Source organism: Protopterus annectens, chromosome 1.part0, assembly GCF_019279795.1.
Source record: "Protopterus annectens isolate FY-2018-M chromosome 1.part0, PAN1.0, whole genome shotgun sequence".
NCBI classification, from domain to species: Eukaryota; Metazoa; Chordata; order Ceratodontiformes; family Protopteridae; genus Protopterus; species Protopterus annectens.
The window spans coordinates 1,348,706,728-1,348,729,487 of record NC_056725.1 but is presented as its reverse complement, the minus strand read 5'-3'; the positions used below and the strand labels follow the sequence as shown (position 1 = coordinate 1,348,729,487).

At 41.4% G+C, this 22,760-nt stretch overlaps 1 protein-coding gene across 1 annotated transcript in view; it reads right to left on the bottom strand.

Moving 5' to 3' along the window:
- Positions 1-22,760, bottom strand: part of WASF1 (WASP family member 1) — a 1,915,084-nt gene that overhangs the window by 1,144,322 nt on the left and 748,002 nt on the right. The window lies entirely within an intron of this gene.

The following is a 22,760-nucleotide window of genomic DNA, read 5'->3' as shown; positions in this document are numbered from 1 at the left end:
TTTAAGATATACATCCCATTACTTGAAAGTCCACAAAGTATAAACAGCACGGGGAAGTGGACATCATCACAGACATTTTTTTGCCTTTGCAGCAAAAACAGTGTCACTTTTCTGCGTCATACAGTGAACAAACATGTGAACCACAGCACAAAGCCCTGAATGCAAAACTAACTTCCACACTGAGAAATTTAAGTCAGAAACCAGGAAGAGAGCAAAGAGACTCCCAGTGAGACAGCTTGCCTGCTATTACATGTCCACAAATTTTAGTAAGGAAACAAGATTTTGTTTCAGGCCATCTGAAACAATCTACAGAAATAAATATAATCTTCATTCAGAAAAAAATCATAAAAGAGATAAAACCATTAAGGCAAACTGTTATATACATATCTGCTGTACATGTAAACTCCATAAGTTGCATCAGTAGTTACAATAATTGAGACAAGACTACCAGAAGAAATCAGCAGAGCAGCAAAGCCCTTGCAGCTTATTAAAACATCTGCATCATTGTTGTGCTCAGTCCCAAACATACATATTTCCACACGAAAACTAAATATTTCTCAGCAACACACTCTACAGCAGTGCTTCTCAAATAAATTCACAACCTCACATACTTCGCAATGACGATTTTTGTGCAGCACATCTCTATTGTAAAGCAAGATGCAACTATGGTATTTTACTGCTCGCCATTCAAAGTACACAAGTTAAATTATAACACAATACTACATCAACAAAAACATTTAAGCAAGATTTTTTTCATTACAGCTATGCAGCTTGCTCTCAGCTGGAAGCATGAACCTGTTAAAATGCAATTTTTATTTTAAAAAGTCATAGATGCCTACAAGAGTTATGATTTATTTCTATAATATCAATCTAATTACTTGCCAAAATTTGTATCCACCTTTTTATGAGAAAGCTGTAAAAACATCCACGGTTAGAATGGAAATAAGGAAGTCTTCTCCTCTTGACATTGTGTTATTTATGCCAATACTTTGCTTTCCAAGCAATAAAAAAGTGTAGTTACAACTAGTAAAAGACACAGTAGAAGTAAAAAAATGTAAATGAGTCAACATTTTTTTTTCTTTTGATATCAGTCTCACAGCTCTGTAATAATCAGAAGGGGGAGGCTTGCCAATGATGTCAAATCTCTCTTCTCCATTTACCTACAAAATGCATGCCACTCTTTGGTTATGAAGTCTAACCTTTCCACATTTATGACATCTGTGCCTTATTCAGCTCATTGGCACAGAGGGACACAATCTGACTGTGAACCAAATGACATGGGCACTGGAGGACAGATGGAAAGTTCAGTTGTGTACCTACCATAAATGTAGATGTTCGAGTGTATTCACTGTTGCAGTCATTATTCTCGGGTTATCCTGCTGGCAGGCTACCCGCAGTCGGTCTGAATTCCAAAGTCCTGGTCTGGCGTCGGTTGCTGTCGCCTCTTCCCTGACGTCAGTGCGCCAAGGGTATAAAAGATGCAGCCGACGCCATTTTCTTCAGTTTTTCTTGCCCCAGATGTCAGGTGCCCCCAAAAGGGTAGGCTAAATATATTATGCAAATAAACATACATGAAGTAAAGAAACATTTCCTTCCTCTACAAGCAAATACACAACATATGTTGTATAGAATAGAGAAGTACAGATAAACCCCAGCAAAGGAAAGGGGGACGGTGGGAGGGTAACCTGGACTGCAACAGTGAATACACTCGAACATCTAAATTTATGGTAGGTACACAACTGTACTATGTTTATCGTGTTTCACTGTTGCAGTCATTACTCTTGGGTTGAATCCCAAAGCTGAGGATGGGTGGCTGGGCTAAATAGGATTAGGAGAGGCTATGAGGCCCTGCAGAACTGCAGTGGCAAAGCCTGCTCTGGATTTTGAGTAAGGAGGTAAGTGGTAGTGCTTTGTAAAAGTGTGCACTGAACTCCAAGTTGTAGCCTCTAAGATGTCTTTGGTTGGTACTCCTCTGAGGAAGGCTGCTTAAGTGACAGCTGCTCTGATAGAATGAGGCCTAATGCCCTTAGGCACTGATTTGCCATGCTGAGAATAGCAGAAATGGATGCAATGGTCTATCCATTTAGAAATAGTCTGTTTTGAGATAGCCTTTCCTTGTGATCCTGCAGCATATGACACTAAAAGTTGCTCAGTCTTTCTGAAAACTTTAGTTCTGTCCAAGTAGAAGCATAGCTGCCTCTGTATGTCCAAAGAATGCAGAATTTTCTCACCCTTGTTCTGTGGGTTTGGATAAAAGGTAGGCAAGTGAATGGTTTGGTTGAGGGCCACACTGGACACCACACCTTAGGCATAAATGTTGGGTTTGTCCTCAGAGAAACCCTGTCTGGATGAAAATTGATAAAAAGGTTCCACAGCCATGAGTGCTTGTAACTCTGAGACTCGTCTTGCAGAGGTTATTGCTAGGAGCAGAGCTGTTTTCCAGTATAAGAATTTTATATCCGCTGTTGAGGCTGGCTCAAAAGGAGGCAGTGTGAGTTTTTCCAAGACATAATTTAGGTCCCAGGCCAGAATTGATGCTCTCCTTGGAGGTCTGATGTTTCTGGCCCCTCTGAGGTACTGCCTTATTAAAGGATGAGAAAAGATAGGTGGTTCTGTATTGTAATGGGCTGAAATGGCAGAGGCATGAATCTTAATTGATGAAAAGGAAAGGCCTTTGTCCAGCATCTCAGTTAGGTATTGTAAAATCTGAGGGATATTTGGTACACGCGTGTCACTGCCTTGTTCCTAGTTCCAAGCACACAATCTCTTCCATTTTTTTGCATAAGATTTTCTGGTACTGGGCCTCCTGGCCTCCAAGATAACATCCATAACAGCTTTTAAAAGAGGAGTGTTCTGAACGGCTAAATTATCCGCCATGCTGCCAGATTTAAGGTCCTGAGTTGGCTGTGCAGGATCGGATTGTTTTGTTGGGTCAGCACGTGAGAAGTTTGAGGCAATATCCATGCTGGACCTTGAGACAAGCTCTTTAGGATTGGGTACCAGTGCTGGCGTGGCCAGTCTGGTGCAATCAGTATCATTTTTGGCTTCTCTTGTCTGACCTTTAGGAGTACCCTGGGAAGGATAGGCAGTGGAGAAAAAGCATATACTGTTAGATTTTTCCAGCTAAAGGATAGGGCGTCCACTCTCCAGGCTTGTTTGTGATAAATCCTTGTGCAAAATCTCTGTAACTGGCAGTTGTGAGGAGAGGCAAATAGATCTATGTCTGGGCATCCCCATTTCCTTGTTATCATGCTGAAGACTTGTGGATCCAGTTTCCACTCGTGGGGATCCATGAGGTTTCTGCTTAGTTCGTCTGCCAGAGTATTTGTTTTTCCTGGCAGGAATTGTGCTTGCAGGTGAACTTGATAAGCCAATGCTGTGTCCCATAAGGTCATTGCTTGTCTGCAGAGGGGGTAGGAATGTGTACCTCCCTGCTTGTTTATGTACCACATGACCGTAGTATTGTCTGTCTTTATCAGTAGTTGCCCTGGATGAAGTAGATCCTTGAAAGCTGTCAGGGCATTCTGAACAGCTAGCATCTCTTTTTGATTGATGTGAACATACATCTGGCTTGCAGGCCATGTGCCCTGAATACATTTTCCTGCCATATGGGGCCCCCAGGCATAATCTGATGAATCCGTTGTCAGTGTCTGTCTGGCTGTGGGTAAAGTGAATGGCAGACCCTTGTTGTGGTGACAGGCCTGTGCCCACCATCGAAACTCCTGTTGCAGGCAGGGAATGAGGGTAATTACTGTCTCCAGGCTGTGGCAATGCTGAGTCCAAACACTTTTAGATACCATTGTAGTTTCCTCATATGCAGTCTGGCATATGTAATTAGTAGAATGCAGGATGCCATGAAACCCAAGGCCTACAGGATTTTCCTTGCAGATAACTGGGTCTTTGTTGCCAACTTTTTGAAGTAAGAAGTCAGTTGCTTTTTTTTGTCTGGCGTGAGATAAGCCATATGGGGCAGTTGTATTTAAGCTTGCTCCCAGGAATATTATCTCTTTGAGAGGGTACTAGTTTTGATTTATTTTCATTTACTGTGTACCCTAGGCAAATTAGTAATCTTTTTACAAACGCCAGATGCTTTAGAAGAATGTCTTTGTTCTCTGCTTGAATAAGGCAGTCGTCCAAGAAGGGATATATTTGAATTCCTCTTTGTCTGCAAAATGCAATTCCTGGTGCCAGGCATTTTGTGAAGACCCTGGGCGCAGTAGATAAGCCAAAGGGCAGTGCAGAGAATTGGTAGTGCATTGAGCCAGCTATGAATCCGAGGTATCTTCTGCAAGATTGTCTGATTGGGACATGCAGGTATGCCTCTTTTTTGTCCAAAGTTACGAGCCAAGCCTTCTTGCCCAGCATGGGCAGTAGCTGCTGCAGAGTCAACATCTTGAATTTTGCAACTTCCAGAAACGTGTTTAGTATAGACAGGTCCAGTATCGGTCTCCAGGTTTTGTCCTTTCTGGGCACTAAGAAAAGTCTGGAGTAAAATCCTTGCCCCTGCTCTTGTTGTGGTACTTGTTGAATGGCCCTCATGTCCATGAGGGCTGTAATTTGCTTTTGTGCCTCTGCCCATTGGTTGTGTGGCAGGTCTGGCATACCTTTTGCCCTTGGTAAGATGTGAAAATGGAACCTGTAGCCTTGGGACACTATGTTCAAGACCCATTTGTCTTGGGTAATCTTTTGCCAATTTGATGAAAAACGTGCTAGTTTTCCTCCTAAGGGGGCTGTCAAAAGAAAAGTGCTTGGATCTGGCAGAGGAAAGTCATTGGGACTGTTTCCTGTAAGGTTGTGATTTGTCTTCTCCGCTTTTGGAGGTAGGAGCACCCCATTGTTTAGGCCTGTATGAGCCTTGGGGCTGAGATCTGCCTCTGGGATGTCTGTATCTGCCTCTTTGTGGTCTGTCTGACACTGGAAAGGACCAATTTTTGAAGGCCAGTTCCTGCTAAATCTGGGTGGCTGTACCTGTAAGAAATCCTTAACTGTCTGCATGGATTTCGCTTTATCCTCCATTTTCTTCAACACCTCCTCTGCTTTAGCACCAAAGTATCATGCTGTAATGGGGCATCTAATAATTTTGCTTTAACATGATCAGGCAGATTCTGTTCTTTTAACCAAGCATGCCTTCTAATAACAGAACCTGTAACAGCGGCCCTGCAAGAGGCCTCCAGTGAATCATAACCACATTGCAAAGTATGCTTTCCCACTTGTTCAGGTGCATGCAACAAGTCCTGCATTTCCTTGTTCTCCAAACATTCAGAGTTTGTCAACATTTTCTGTTTAAGCAGAGACATTAAGTATTGCTGATATTTAAGCATATGAAACTGACAATTTAAAGCCCTTACAGCCAAGGTAGCAGAAGTGTAAACTTTTTTCCCCCATCTGTCCCGTGCCCTAGAATCCCTATCAGAGGGGACAGGGTTTTTTGCAGTGGAAGCTTTGACCTCTTTGGGACCCTGAGATATAGTTTCTGGGTCAGCAGTGGGGTTTTTATACAGGAATTTATGAGAATCCGGGACCCTGTAGTATCTGTCTGGCTTAGCAGGTGCAGGGGGTAGAGAAGTCAGGGGATACGCCGGACTCTGAAAATACATCATCTACAATGTCCAAAACAGGTGGAATAGCAAGGGGTCTGTGCAGAGGAAGTAGCAGAAAGTCTCTGAGCCTTTTCTTAGATTCAGAATAGTCTTGGCTCTCCCAGTGGAAATGCTTCCTCATGGTATGCAGGGTTTCCCCCAAAAGAATAATTCTCAGGAGGAGACGCTGAAGGAATGGATTCTTCAGCATCAGAGTCCTCATAGGGAGGAATAGAATAATCCTGTTCAGAAGAGGAATCAGAGGAAATAGAAACCTGATCAGAAGAATCATATTCTGTCTCTTGCCTAGGCCTCTTGTCAGGAGGGGGATAGGAACCCCTGATCAAAGTAATTAGGTCTTCGGCCATTTTAAGCATCTGTTTTTTAGGCATGGAAGTCTGAGTGGGAGAATGCTGTACTTGTTTCTTTGTCTTTAGAGCTGCTTTAGTCTTTGAAGCTGAAGATGGTTTAACATATAACTGTGTAGGTCTGAAGACACCCTCAGAAGCCGATGCCTGTTCAGCGGCTCCGGACCCATCTGAGGGAATGATTTCCAAGTGTCCAGTACCTTGAGTATCCAGAGGCCCAGTCGGCTCCACGTGGGAGTCGGAAGCGGCCTGTGGCTCTGAGGTAGCGGGTGCCAGGGGCTGCGAAAGCACCTCACTGAGAACTGGCAAACCGGCGACTGGCCTAATGGAGGCCTAGTCAGTTTTGGACCTCGGATGCCTATCCTTTTCCTTGTCCTTGCGTTTTTTGTAAACTCCGGTCATCGGCTGTTCCAACGGCATTATATAATTAAATCTTTGGCCAAAGTAATGAAATGCAAAATCGAACCGACGCTTAATAGTGTGTTGGTTAAATCTAGCACAAAACTGACAGCTAGCAACGTTGTGGTCTGGGCCTAGGCAAGGAATACAGTAAGAGTGAAAATCCTTATGAGGTATTTGCTTCCCACAAGAAATACAATTGTTAACTTTTTCTGACATCGGTCTGGAGCAAGAAAAGTTTCAACGGGTACTTAGCTTTAATGAAGACTTCGGTTCTGAAATTCGGATTTGAAAATCTCAGGAGTCGGCCGACTGGCACTTGCGAACTGCTTTTGCTTCAGGCACCGCGCGGCAAGAAAGACTGAAGAAAATGGCGTCGGCTGCATCTTTTATACCCCTGGCGCACTGACGTCAGGGAAGAGGCGACAGCAACCGACGCCGGACCAGGACTTTGGAATTCAGGCCGACTGCGGGTAGCCTGCCAGCAGGATAACCCAAGAGTAATGACTGCAACAGTGAAACACGATGAACATCTGAGTGGCTGGGCTGTCGACCTTGTGAGGCAGCAGGTGGTCCAGCCTGCTACAGTTTTAGCACCTACTGAAAAATAGTTGCCCTAAAGCTTTGGAAGCTGGTTGGACATGAGATCCTTGGCAGGCTGTGTCCCATACAGCTTAGGCTACTGCAACAGTACTCTAATGATGAACATCTGAAGTGACTTAGACTTTTATTTGTGAACTATAATATTAGAACACTCAGGGTACATGAGGAACAGGCGATGAGTGCTAACTCTAACCCCCACATCACACTTAAAAAAATAAATAAATAAAAATTAAAATAAATAAATAAATAAATAAAAGCCCTTCCTGTAACACTGCCACTATTCAGACAAAATTGGAGACCAGACTAGAAAAGGAACTTGTTTTCCTTCTCAATGTTTCACTCATTCGATGTTTAAGTAATTTATTATTATGTATATTATTTTTGTCTGTGCATTTTGTTCGAAATTAAGTAAGTTCAAATGTACATAACAAAATTGTGTGTGTGTGTGTATGTGTGTGTGTGTGTGTGTGAGAGACAGTGAGTGAGTGTTTCTACTGAAACAACCTTTCTCGATCCTTCTGATGATAAGGTACAAGTCAGAAACTTAATCTGGGCAGAGTGGGATCTGAGCTTTCTGATCCAGTCCTTTTTAATTTAGACAGTATTTTCCTTATTAGGCATGGGCTTATTTCATTTAGGCTAAAATTAGATAAAAAACTGATTTCTACCTCACTAGTGTTATACAGGTTTGTGAGAGAGGCAGTAACTAAATCAAAAGGTTTTCTAAAAGTCTCAGCAATTGTATGTCCATACTTGTCAGGACAGGGTAAAGGAGTGGAGTGTTTAACATGGTGTATTACGTTGGTAATCCCTTACCAGAATTTGTGACACACAAGTACCTTGCAAGGAGGAAATGTAGCTGCATTTTTGCTGCTTAATATCCTTTTTGCACTCGTTCCTTAGAGCTGTGTATTAGTTAAACGGGGCAGATGAGCTGATTTCCTGAAAATGGGTCCATATTCTGTCTCTGTCAGTTATTAGGCTTTAGTTGCACATCCAGGGTTGTGAGGTATGTGACTACAGTGGAGTTAACAAAGCAAGTGCCTGACCGCTGCTGGAAGGCACTCACAGAAGTCCAGCTGATGCCTTGTATAATGTGGTTAACTGTCTCCTGGCTCTCCTCTGTTAGCTTCTAGCTATAATACACATGTACTGTACATGTGGCTCAGCTTTGGTTTATAACTGGATGAGTCTCTTACTGCATCAGACATGGAGATCTGTGACCTGTTTGTCACATGGCTGTGAAGTGAGGAGCCAGTTAACAATGCTCTCAGGTGTTCTCTTCTCAGTACAAGTTTGAACAGCAATTCGTTTGCTTTATTTGCAGAGCTGTATATGGCCAACTTGGGAATTTATTGGGTTGACGGGACTTGGTATTTAACTGCAACTTAAGAACGGCTAGGGAACTACACTATCGTAAAAGGCTGTGTTACTCCAGCAGGGATCTATGACAATCGAACAGATAGACTGTTGAAAGTCTTATGATCGAAACCATATCATCGACAATTCAATCCATCAGAAAAAAATCCAAACAAAAACAACACCCGCATACAGCACAAAAAATGCTTCCCCCTGCACCACTCACACCCCCTGCTAATTATTTATACCAACTCCAAGATCACACTACACTGGGGAAAAGGGCAACATTCCTGATCTCTACTGTAAAGCTATCTCAGTCACAACGGACTGACAGACTGAATTGTCGATAATATGGTTTAGATAATGTTACCTTCAACAATTTGTCTGTTCTATCATTTGATGGGAACCCCTCGAACAGACAGAACTTTTAAGTTGAAATTGCATTTCCCATGGAAAGTTTTGAGACGAATCTATGGACATGGATGATTCTTGTTCAGCACTAAAGGTGGTACTTGTATTTGAACTCCCAGTTAACATTTATTAGTAGTAACCTAGTTATGTTCAGATGCACTAAAATATTCTGTGGGTTTGCTTTGATGAAACACCAGCCACGACCCCTAAACAGTGAGACAGAGCGACATGTTTTGCACTGAATCCAGGAAAGAGATAAGTTAGCAAGAGAAACAAAACTTCATTTTAAAAGATCAAAACTCAAACACAGCTGTAGAACTAAAGTTTAGGAAGTATTACCCTTCTCCTTTCCTGTGACCTACTGATCCATATGATCGCACTGTTTCTTTTTTTCTCACCTCCATAATTTTACTCCCTCCCTATGAATGACCTTTAGCCCTGTTAGTGCTTGCAATTTTGACCCACCAATATCTCTAGGTACAGTGCTGCACATCCGGGCAGTACCTGCATTTACCTACAACAAAACCCCTCCATTCCTATATCTACATCCGCCCCAGAGGTATCAAAATCACCCTGTTACACGGGGTGCCATCTTTAGTCCCTTCTTACATCCTTGGCAGTTGCACGCCCCTGCTCCTAGTGTCCTTACCACAAGGAAGGTATGATATTGTAACTAACTGCAATCTTGTTTCTAAATTCTACCAGGTTATTAGTATACCACAGTTATCTTGCTATATATTTTGGAATTTGATATTTCTAACTATTCTGTGATATATTGCATAACGTTATAATGCACTACTTGCAGCTTTTATATAATGTTCATGTTTCTACTATGGAATTGAGACTGTAGATACTGGCATTATTGTGTGTAGACTGCTGTTTCCTAGCAGTTGTTGTGACCTGCGTCTACTAAACCAGCACGGACTCTTATTGAATATTGTAGCGTACTTACCTTTCTAAGTACTTTTACCTTTCCCGCCAATGTCGACATTTGCAAACTAAGCATATCGGTGTTTACAGCTTACGCTCCTGCCTAGTAACAGTTCCATCCATAGCCCTTGTGGTGTTTCTATGCTGTGACACTGCTGATGATACCAGCTCTAAATGGCTAGGCTTTTGCTTAGCGCTGATTTTCTTGTAGCGGTGTTGTTTGCCTGGCAAACCTGGAAACTACTACACTGTTAGCGTAAGCGTTTCTACAATCACTACATCACTGTGCCTATTCTTGGGTTTATTTGGAAAAGTGTTCATTTCCTGCCTATCCTAAGCCGTAGTGTTATGGCATACCACTCTCTCCTTTAAACACGTGCATAGTGAGCGTTAATTATTCTTCCCCACAAACACTGTTTGTATCTGTATTTCGTCTTACCCCTCATAGGCTACAATAGGCTAAAGGCAACATAAAACAAGCTAGTGCCAGGGACTACCCCATGTACTTTTTGGCTATATTGTAGCTAATTTGATTTGGTGTCCGGGATTTTTGGATCTCTATCTGAACTAATTTCTACTCTTCAAAGGATTGAATGAAAAACGCAAACTATAAAGGGCAAATGGCTTGTGCTCGTGGTTTTACTATATAAACGTGGTTTATATTGTATAAACATCTATTTCACTCATGCAATAGTCTTGCTCATGGCCAGTGACTAGACTAAAGGTTTTTGTTGGGCTTATCTGTTAATTGTTTTACTATCCTAACAGTTTAAATTGTGTTATTATGACCCTGGCTCCACTTAGCTAGTGCGTTTGAGGTAAAACGCTTAGCTACTCCCTAGCCTGAGCGCTACCTTTACATTATTGGTGGCCTACTCATGTGGTCTACCTTTACAATCTACACAATAGTAGCTACATTCATCTCTGCGTAGCAAGTTCAAAATGGATTCCTTTAGCATTTGAACTGTTTTCTTACTAATATGTTGCATTTCTATATTACCTACACTGCATTTGTATGTAGTTGTTGTAAGATGTGCTGATTATTCTCATTTCAATATTGTGTAATTTTTTTTTTGCATGTAGATGTGGAAAGCTGCGCTGAGTCTCTGATTACAATACTAGTATAGTTATTGGTTTCTGTGCTTGCTTGGTATTTCATTGCTCTCCTTTCTACAACTTCTCCTTTAGCTTCCCTAACCTCTGCCTATTGCTGAACTTTGAAATCATCCTACTGGTCGTGGAAAGAAAACCGGCGCCTTGTACAGTAAAGGACCTGTTCTACTCACTCCCTGAACTAGCTCTACAAACTAAAGGACTACTGAAAGTGTGTTAGTAGCAGTTTTGCCATTTCCATACCCCTGCTAGGTGGTTAGGAATCTCTCTGTACCTGGTGTTGCAGCAGCCAACCCTATCCCCAACCCCACCACATACTCTGTATTATACTATGGCCCTTTTTTTGCCTTTCTCCCAGAGTTTTAAGCTCCTCTTTCTGCTCATCTTAACCCGGGATTTACCATTGCCGCGAGTCATTTTAACGTGGCTGGCCACTAGATGGCAGCCTTTCCCTAATCTTGATTTCTTGCCCTGGTGTAGCACCTTCTATCCTTTCTAGTGTAGTTTCCCTATATCTACGTACTTCTTTTACTCCCTTAAGAGTGTTTTCTGCTTCTCCTACTTAACATCCATGTGTTTTTTCTCTACTCCCTCCATGCTTACTCTACCCCAAGCTTACTGCCTGTTTTACTGATTGGTCCTATCCTGACTCTTACCTTTGGCTCTTCCCGCTCCGTTCGCCCTACGGGCTCATTCCGCTCCCCTACCCTACCCTGCATCCAAATCTCACCCACCCCACTACTCCTACATTTATACTTAACCAATCCCCTCCCCCTTCTCATTCACCAATCATCCCCTACTATCATAACTCAACCAACCTATCTCCTCCACCCTCTGCCCCTCCCTCTTGAACTCCAACTCCCAATCATAACCTCTCCAATCCCATTCAAAGTCCACATGCACTCATTGTCCACCTCATCTGATACTCTCCTATCTGCCCCACTAATTCCTCCCTCTAATTCTCATCCACACCACAACCATGACATGTCTTATAATTCAAACAGTTCAAACCCAATTTATCTGCTTTCTATTCTTACGCCCGTTACATCATGCTACCTCCTACCATTCTAATCTACTCCACCCCTCTTCCTATCCAACCCCCACACTCTCACCCCTCCTCCTCATCCCACTATAAAACATTTTCACAACATATCTGCCTCCCTAGTCCACCCAACCTCCTCCACTACCTCAAATTAAAGCTTGTCCCCTCCAACCTACATACCACAAATATAAACTAATTTCTGACCGTCCACAAATATTAAAATCCAGCTCAAAAATATCACTACCCTTCCTCAACTTCCTCTACTTATCAGGGGACATGCATCCAAACTCTGGACCAATTTCTTCCTCTTCTCCAAACCCCACTATTACAAGCAATACAACTAGCCACAAACACCTCAAATTCTTCACCTTGAATGCCCAAAGCCTAAACAACAAAGTAACCCAATTCTATGCCTGGCTCAACCATAACCTACCCGATATTGTAGCCATCTCAGAAACTTGGTTAAAACCCCACATTTGTGATTCTGAAATCCTACTACCCGGGTTCCAAGCCCTGAGACATGACCGCTTAAAAAGAAAAGGGGGCGGGGTAGCCTTAATATACTCTAACTTGCTGTCCACATCTCCCTACTTAATCCTATCCCTCCATTCAACAACGCTGAACTAGTCATAGGCTTTCTAAAACTAAATAACCATAAAAACATATGTATAACTGCCCTCTACACCCCTCCAGGTAATAACATCTCCACTCTTGAAGAAATCCTCCTCTGGAACTCTAGCAATATTAAACTTGAAACCTTCATACTTGGAGATGTAAATATTGACTGGAATAAAATCAACAACCCAAATCCCACTATATCCATCAATCTATTCAACTTTACCCAACTAACTAACTCTGTCACCAAACCCAACAAAACTAACCCTCCAGGTACAACTCTAGACTGGATCTTAGTATCCGACCCCAACAAAGTCATAGACTCTGGCACTACTCCTGACCCTATAGGTGACCACTTGCCATCTTTCATCCACAGAGCAACTCACTCCTGTCCTCATCTACACCAATATCCCACACCCGTAACCTCACAAACTTCAACTCCACAACCTTCTTGGACCCCTAAAACAAACAAACTGGATCCCCCCTAAAAACACTACCACTAGACAATGCCATAGAATTCAACTCTACCTTCTTAAGCATCCTCAACTACCTATCACCTCCAAGAATAAGGAGGGTCAAAACTAACTACACACCTTGGCTAACCAATGACACCAAAAAACTTATGCTACAAAGGGACAAATCTTGGAAATCCTACCACCAAAATAAGCAGCCAGAAACTCTCCTTATATATAAACAAATTTGTAACCTTGTTAAAACACATATCATGAGAGATAAAAAGTCCTACTATATTAAACTCCAGTCCAACCAATCTAACAACCCCAAACATTTCTGGAACTCAATTAATTCTCTTCTCAAACCAGGTACCAAAACCCCTGCCTTGACTCAAACAAATCTGACTCTGAAATAGCCTCCCTATTCAACTCCTTCTTTACCATCTCCATCCCTGACCTGACCAAGACCTTCCCTAACACCAACCCACCCAATCCAATCTTCCACACCCCCTACACAACTCTCTGCTTCTAATTCCCCACCTATATTTGAACTTATACCCATCTCTACCTCCCTCATAAAAATATTACTCTCTAAAATAAAACCTTGCACCAATGCCCAGCAATATTCCATCTTCATTCCTAAAAATAGCTGCAGACAGTATTGCTCTTCCTATCAGCATCTTAATCAATAGATCCATACAGGAATGTTATGTGCCCAAACTATGGCGTGCTGCCTTTATCCTACCTCTCCATAAGGGAGGCAAAAACAATAGCATCTCTAATTTCTGCCCTATAGCTATCCTCTCCCCTATCTCTAAAATCCTAGAGAAATGTATCCACCTACAGCTTATGCCATACCTAGCCTTACATCAACTAATTACTCCAACCCAACACGGATTCCGACCTGGCCATAGTACTACCACTGCCCTGCTCTCATTCTTGGATATTGTAAACCTAGCCCATGAGTCTAGTAACATTGTCAACAGTTCTACTAGACCTGTCCAAAGCATTCAATACCATTTCCCATACCTACCTCTTAAACTACGTCTCTAGCCTCCATCTCTCCAATAATTCTTTATATTGGTTCTCAAGCTACCTCTCTGGTAGGTCTCAAGCCATGAAATGGGGGACGGGCACCTCCTCCTTTCTTCCAACCCCCACTGGGGTACCTCAGGGATCTATACTTGGTCCAATGCTGTTCAACATCTTCATTAACGACTTCCACAAAGCCATACCCAATACCAAAAATTGTACAATATGCAGACGATTCCACTTTAATCTGCTGCGCCCCCACCCTCCCTCAGCTACAAATAACCCAAAATGCCTTCTCCTCCACTGAACAATGGATGCTCCAAAACCACCTCTCACTAAATGCCAATAAATCCAAAATTCTGTTATTCTCTCCGTCAAAAGCCTCCCCTCTTGATAAACATTCTTTCCAAATAGTAAGCCACAACAACACTGCCTTATAGGTCTCTCCCTTAGCTAAACTTCTTGGGGTAACTATTGATGAACACCTAAAATTCGACACCCGCATCCAGCAAAACATTAAGAAAACTCATATTAAACTTGGTATGCTATACAGAAACATCCACTTTCTTTCCCCTCTCACCAGACAAACACTTGCCACTACCTATCTGCTTCCCTCACTTTCATATGGTGCTCCCCTCCTATCTAACCTATCTGCATCTCTTTCCTCCAAACTGGAAATCTGCTATAATACAATTTCTAAATTTGCCACAAAAGCCAAATTCTCCTCCCATCTCTGTATTGCCATTAATTTGTTAAACTAGCTTGAACTCCCCAACCATCCAGATTATCTCCAAATTATTACAGCCCATAAACTAATTTTTCAACCTACTAAATGCCCAGCCCTATCCAATATCCTCCAACCATACTCCCCCCTCCAAGATCTCTAAGATCATCCCACCAAAACCTAATCACTGTCCGTAAACCCAATCATCCTGCTGGGCAGTATCTATCCTTTTCTTTAGCTAAAAAAATGGAATTCCTTGCCATCCTCCCTAAGGACTTGTGAAAGCTTTGACACCTTTAAAACTCTTCTACACTCCTACACTCCTACCTTTCTTCCAAATGGAAATGCAACTGCTCTCTCCCCACATAGCCTTATGCCTCTCTCTCCCCATAAACTTTTCTCTACCTCTGAGCCTAAACCTAACCTGACATAACAGTAATCACCTGTACAACCCTCTTCAACTTCTACCACCTCTGCTCTCTTTCACTTCACTTTCCCCCTCTTTCCCAGTTGCCTTTTTCCTCGATACACTTCAAATACCTCCTAACCTGGGAACATATTCTTGTTCCTCAGCTGTGAGCTTCTAACCGTCTAAATTCTTTAGCTAAAAATATAATCTGCAACAACTTATTCCTGTTCTTTAGCTTAAAATTAAAATTCTGCACCCTCAACTTCTTCTCAATAAATTCCCTGTTCCTACTCTATATCATACCGTCATAAATACTTGACACCATGAAACCATATAACTTATGTTGTTCTCAGACTCTTAATCATCTTTGATTTGTGTTTCTCTCTACTTTGACTGCAACTGTGAACTCACTATGTAACACAATTGTATTTAATTGTACTCTTCCTCATTTAATTTGGAGTTTTATGAGAACAACTGTGTATAACTGCATATATATTTTTACCTCACTTAATTTTGATTTTTATGTGATTAACTGTGTATAATCACTACGTAATGTGGAGCTTTTGTCCCCGGGCCTCCACTGAAAATGGACTCCCTGGGCCCCGTGGACCTCCCCAGTCATCAAACTGAAATAAAATAAATAAAATAAATAAATAACATTTCTAGTTAAGGAAAACATGTAGAAGATCCCTATCCAGCATCAACTATGCAAATTATGTCAGCTGTTTGAAAGTAAAGTACACTAGAGCAATAATCCATGCCTGGGTGTGGGTAATGCGGGATTTACCCACGGTTGGCATGGTTTCGCCCTCGGGACCAAACAAAGACAACCGTGGGTAAATCCCGCATTACCCACACCCAGAAGTGGGTTAGTGCTATTATACTATGACATTATTTAAGAAAAGAAATAATTACTTTTCTTAAATAATGGCATTGTATAATGCCTCTTTGCTGCCCTTCCGCAGCTGTCTGGTATCCGTGGCAGTTCTGATGTACTGCGCATGCATACGCAGAACATCAGAGCTGTGGCCAAAAGCAACGGAGAAAGCAAGATCTCCGTTGCTTTTTACTGTTTCACTATGTTAAATGGGTTTAACATAGCAAGACAGCTTTAAAATAAGCAACGGAGATCTCCGTTGCTTATTTTAAAGATGTCTCGCTATGTTAAACCCATTTAACATAGAGTGACAGGTTTAAAAAAAAGCAACGGAGAAAGCAAGATCTCCGTTGCTTTTTATACACTGTGTCGCTATGTTAAAGGAGTTTAACATAGCTTTAAAAAAAGCAACGGAGATCTCCGTTGCTTTTTTTAAACCTGTGTCGCGATGTTAAACTCTTTTAACATAGCGAGGCAGTGTTTTAAAAGACTTATACTAATGGAAAAAGTCTGGGCGACCGGACCTTTTTCCATTAGTATAAGTCGATTTACAACGTGCACGCTGGCCAATCAGCATGCACGTTTTGGAATATTAATGGAGGGTCATAGTATAATAACCAATTAAAACCAGTTATTCACTAACAATTAAGAAAGCAACATCCATTCATTTATTTTAAAAAGCTTAAACAACAAAGCAAATACTATGTTAGCATAGGCATCGTCAGGAATACAACATAGCATATATTTTTTAAATAATTTGTCTGTTTGTACAACAAGATGTGTTAGAATTTAATTTGAAACACTAAACATATATTACAGTGTGTGGTTATATAATTTAATATGAAACACTAAACATATATTACAGTGTGTGGTTATATAATTTAATATTAGCCAAGTGGAATTTTTGCTTAATCTTGTCATTTTTAGGATGTTTTCCTATGGAATACTGAAAAGATATATTGTCTAGAAACAGGTGTTCTAGAAGCACTCAAGTCCCAAGAGCTCAAAGCCTGGTGACATGTAGATAGGGGACCAAGTGTTGCTCACCTTGTGCTCGAACTGGAATACTAGTTCAGGCAAGCAGCTGCCACAGTTTACCTGAACACATTATTTGAGTCTGAGTGAGGTTAAGTGTGGCAGCCATGGTAAGGTAGTGGGAAGTGGGAGTGTAGATAAGGGCAAAGAACAGGAAGGGGTAGTTAAGTTTAAGAAGCAGATGGGGGATTTTAAGTTGAGGGAGTGGAAAAAGAGTTTTAGGGTTTGGGAGTAAAAGGGACCCTTAGGGTTAGGGATGCAGTTTTAGGTTTATGGAGAGGGAAGGGACTTTTAGGGTTAGGAAGCAAGAAGACTGTTTTAGTGTTAGAGTTATAGTTCTAGTAGGGTGTAAAATTTTGTAGACTAGAGTGTTGGGAGAACTAAATAATTATGGAAGATTGAGTTAGTGGGACTTGGAGCATTTGCCTTTTCAAGCAAATGGCAGTGTGCAAGTGTGCCACAGGTAAACAGCATGCAAATACTTGTAGTAGACTTTGACCTCTAGAAACATGAACAGTCCAGGGATGTGACTGAGGAGTCTGCATTCTGGAAGTTGGTGTACAGTTCCAAAAATTCTGGCTTTGCCCCTACAGGTTACCAAATATATAGAGTATCATTTTCCCTAGGGAGAGGGATTTATGTAAATTAAGTTATGAATTCAACATTAGTTACAAGACAATAGTACTAAAAAATTCCCTGTGTTTGTTTATCATTAGACCTCCCACTTGTGTGTGTGTGTGTGTGTGTGTGTGTGTGTGTGTGTGTGTGTGTGTGTGTGTGTGTGTGTGTGTGTGAAGCACCATTAAAGGTTACTCAGAAGCTTTAACCCTTACTCCTGGTGTTGTATATTCACACTTGCAGTACCTTTCACTAGCAGGTCATTTTTCTGTATACCTAACTTGTGGGACACTGCATATTTCACTAGTCGGAGCTGCATAGATGCCCTTGACCTATAAGCTGATTGCCATACACTTTTTAGGGCACCTTCCATGCACTCAGTACAACCATTAGAGCTTGACAGTGAGCCAGTCTAAGAGCAAACATATGGGTGCATAACTTTAGAACTTTCTTGCCATTGAAGCAACTAGTAAGTCATACTTTCTGCTCCAGCTGAAGACCGGCAGCTGGCTACTTATCTCAAAGTGGGCAGATAAGTACGCCGTTGAGAAAAAAGTATAGTATTACTGACAAAATTATTTCTAGGAGAAAGGGCAAAGTGTTTGCAAAGATATCAAATATCATATAGAAATCAACACACATCTTGTCTCTCCTAGCTAGAACATGACACTTAAGCTTATCTAATCTGTTCATCTATTCTTAGGATTAGGCAAGGTGCTCTTTTTCTCTATTTAAAGAATGAGAAATTGGAAGCACTTAGCAGCTTTCCCATGAAACAAGGTTCGAGCTCTTCGGATGCTCTCCCTCCATTACCAAAGAAAAGAAATGTTTCAAGAAAAGGTGCACACTCTTTTCTGGCTTCTGTCTTGCCTCAGCCTTCAGGCAGAGATTCAACTGTAGGCATTCTGGACCCCTTGAATTGTCCCTCAGGTCCTCTCGTCCCCTCCATCATGGGTCTATATTATAAGCTCCACTGCTTAGCTTGTCGAACGCCGAAATGTTGTCAGCTAAACGGCAAAAGCTTAAAATCATGAATGGCCACTTACACACATTTTTTCATCGGGAAAGAATTTGGTTGGCCATTATCGGGAATTTGCCCTTTCTCCAATGTACAGCAATCTCAGGGTTGGCATATTTACTTAGGGGGTGTGGGAGGCATAGCCCCCCACATCAGGTGGGTGTGGAGGGGAAGCCCCCCCACTTTGTTAGGGTTTGGAAGTTTATTTTAATTTCTGATGGCCAAACTAATTCTTTCCAGATGAAAAAATTTGTGTAAGTGGCCGTTCACGATTTTAAGCTTTTGTCGTTTAGCTGTCGACGTTTCGGCATTCGACAAGCTAAGTGGTCGAGTTTCTACTATAGACCCTCCAGCACTACCCTTTGTGAGACCACAAAGGGCTGGAAGTTCAGCATATCCTCCACAGATGCCTGTACATCCACTTTAGGCAGGGGAGAAACACTTCTTTCTGCATCACAGGAGGGGGTGGACATTAGGCCCCAATGAGGAGTCAGATTCCCAGTGGAATTATCTGATGTCTGAGCACTACTGTTCAATAGATACTCCTATGAAAAGGAAGCACAGGGTTAAACACACATCCATGCCAGTATTCCCTACAGCCAAAGGAGCTAAAGATGCTTAACTAGGGTTTGCTAAGGGCTTCTTCAAATCATTTCAATGATTACAGTTTTGAATTTCTAAAAGGAAAAGACCTCTTTCCCTAATCAGACTTTGAATCTGCCATACTTCACCTGACAGTCAGCTACCAGTTCCAAAGAAATCTGGCCAGTTATATAAAGTGCTACAAACTCAAATTCCTGTTTAAGGATCCCAAAACATATACTGTTGTAACCTTTCTATCAAAACATTCTTCCTCTAATTACCTTATGGCAGCTAATCCAATTCAGTCAGATAAGGATGGCAGAGCCGTTGATCACTTTGGAAAGAAAGTATATACTTTTTTCACACTAGCATTTGGAACTGGGAACGGTCAAGCTCACATCTAAGTTTTTGTTGTCTTCATTTGACAAACTGAAAACCTTGTTAGCTGACATTCCTCAGTCAGGCACTAATATTTTTTAAATACCCTTCTTTCATCTGTACCACAAATAATCAATCATTTACTACAATGTTCTTATGACATATCTGACGCAGTGTCCAGGGCAGCTGTCACTGGCAAAGTAATGAGGTTTGTTGGCTCTGCTCCCAAAACTTGACAGAAAATGTAAAGGCTGAACTGTAGAATTGTCTTCCTCCCTTCCAAGGTATCCCCATCTCTTCCATCCAACTGAACCCTACTGTACCCTCCACATCTGTATCAGGCACAGCCCTTGTTCCTTCAGATCAAAGAGAAAGGGGCTTTTATTCATGTATTTTTGTAGTGGATAAGGCGGTTACGTTTGGTTCTTCCTCTGAGGAGGTGCTTAAAAGATCTGAATATAGAGGAGAACTAATTCAGTGGGCTTCTCAAACACTTCAAAGCTCTGTTTCTAAACAGAATAGGAACTTTCTAGCTAGCTCAGGTCCTTCTACAGGAAATAATCCAAGCGATCTCAACAAAACTCAGGAAAGCAGGCATTTGGGAAACAATGGCACAGAGGTGCAAGAAAGGGGGGCCATCCAAAGAAAAGGGACAATCTAAAAAGGCCGAATGACTATCCATTAAATTCCCCCATCTTGGCAACCCAATTAAACTTCCCAAGTTCTAAACATTAACTTTCCACTTTGGCACCAGACTCCATCTGTCTCCTGGTTTATGAGAACAACTCAAAAATATTATAGCTAGCAGTGGGGTTCTCCCTTACATAGGCTCCCCATCTCTTCTGACTGAACCTTACTGTTTCCTACAATTCTATAGCAAATGCCGTTTCTAGAAGCATAGTCCCTGTCCCTTCAGATCAAAGAGGAAGGGGCTTTTATTCAAAGGGGCTTTTATTCATGTTTTTTTCTGTTGACAAAATAGGGAAGAACTTGGAGACCTGTTTTAGAGTTTCATTTCTAAATCTTCACATTTAAATTCCAAAGTTCAAGATGCTTTTCCTCCAAGATTTCTTTCCACTCATTTCTCCTTTCAGTTTCCTAATAACACTAGATCTTAAAGATGCCCAGCGCAGGATTCTCATTCTCAACATTTTTTCAAGATTCTCTGTATCTGATTCACATTTTCATTTTCCTGGTTTACACCTTTGGGTTATCTACAGCTACAAATGTTTGCAAGCACCTAGACCCCTGTGGTACCCCCACTGCAGATTACAGGGGATATATGTTTTTCTACACTTGGACAACTGTCTTATTTTTGCAGAGTCTCTTTTCAACTTGTCTGGAATCTCTTCATCTAGTAAAGGACCTTTCTCTCAATCTAGGATTTCAGGCAAACCTAGATAAATCTTCTCTCATTCTATCCAAAAGGTTAATCTTTCTACAGTGTTTCACAGACACTTCTACAATGATGGCATCTATTGCCAAGAAAAGGTGGATTCTTACAAGCACCAGTTCCTAATATTTACTAGTGAGACTCTTTCAATAGCCAGTGAATTTCTCAGGATTCTAGCTTTTATGGCATCAGCTAATCTCATGATCCAGACTACATGAGAAAAATTCAGTGGCTTCTCAAATCCTTGTGGACTTAACATTAGTATCTCCTATCCTTTTGAATTCCAGTTATAGATTTTATCATGAAGGAAATCCAGTAGTGCTTGAACCAATTCCAGCTGAACCCAGGTCTTCTTTTAAGTCCAACAACCCTAGTCAGTCTATGACCACACTATGACATATCAGTTTGCTTTAGGGATGGTGTCCAAAGGAGCAAAAGTCCAGGGTCTCTGGAACCAACAAGACAAAATGAAACACATAAATCTCAAATAAATTGTGGCATTGATCGACTCACTCAAATCCTTAAATAACCTTTGGATCCCAGGCTCCCTCCTAGTGATCATAGACAACATTACAGTCATGTGGTACATAAATGAGGTGGGACCAAATCCTACTCCTTTTGCAGACTAGGAATGATAGCTTAGGAATTGACCACTTGGTTGAATCTTTTTCTTCAGGCTACCTGCATACTATCAGAGCAGACTGTAGTGGTGGACAAGCTCAGCAGGACCATAACAGACTCCCATGAAGACAAGTTAATTCCAGGGTCTTTCAGGAATTGATCCTTCTGTGGGGAACCCTTAAATAGATTTGTTTGCCTCCAATGTCAACCGACAGCTAAAGAAGTTCTGCTCCAGGATTCCTTGCACAAAAGCCTAGAAGACAGATGCCTTTTCATTCTCATGGATAGGAATGTTCCTATATGCCTTTTAAGTCATCTGTCTAATGACCAGAGTTCTTCTAATGATTTAGCGGGACCCTGAGGAGAGAATTTTTGCAAATCCATTTTAGCCCAGGCATCAGTGGTTCTCCCCTCTCTTGAAAATGGCCAAGGGGAATTACCTCAAGCTCCATGACAGAAATGACTTACTCATACAAGACAGTTTGTTTTTTATTCATCCCAATGTCCAAGTTCTTCAGCTTACTGTTTGGATGACAGAATTTTAATACCTTTAGGCACCTTTTTTCTAAGAACATGCAGCAGGCTAAGAAACCTACATATATGACTAAGTGGAAAAGATTTTTTAGCTGGTGCCAAAGCAAGAACCAAGATCCTTTTAAGGCTCAGACTCCTTTGGTTCTTCATTGCCCATGCGATTTATTAACCTCCAACTTTTCTTATTCTTCAATAAAGATTCATATTTTATCCATATCTACAAGTCTGCCCATGGAGCCCCCTTACTTCTTTATCACAAGTCAAACATTTTCCAAAAGGGGTACTACATACCCAGCCACCGGGAAAACAAGTGTCTCTGTATCGGGATCTTAACTTTGTTTTTAGAGAAACTTGCACTCTTTTCTTTTGAACCATCTCAAAAGGTTGATTAAGGTTCATATCTTGGAAAACAATGTTATTCACTGCTCTGACTTCTGCTAGAAAAGTATCTGAATTACAAGCTCTTATGTTATTAAGCCCTGTCTCACTTGTTATAAGGATAGGGTGACTTCTTTAACATCCATGCCCAAGGTAGTCAAAGAGTTTGCATTATATCAAACCATTCATCTCCCTGTTTTCTTTCCCAAACCAAAATATAAAGGAGAGAGAATTTTATATACTCTGGATGTCCACAGGTAACTCAGGGTCTTTATTTTTCTATTTCCTAT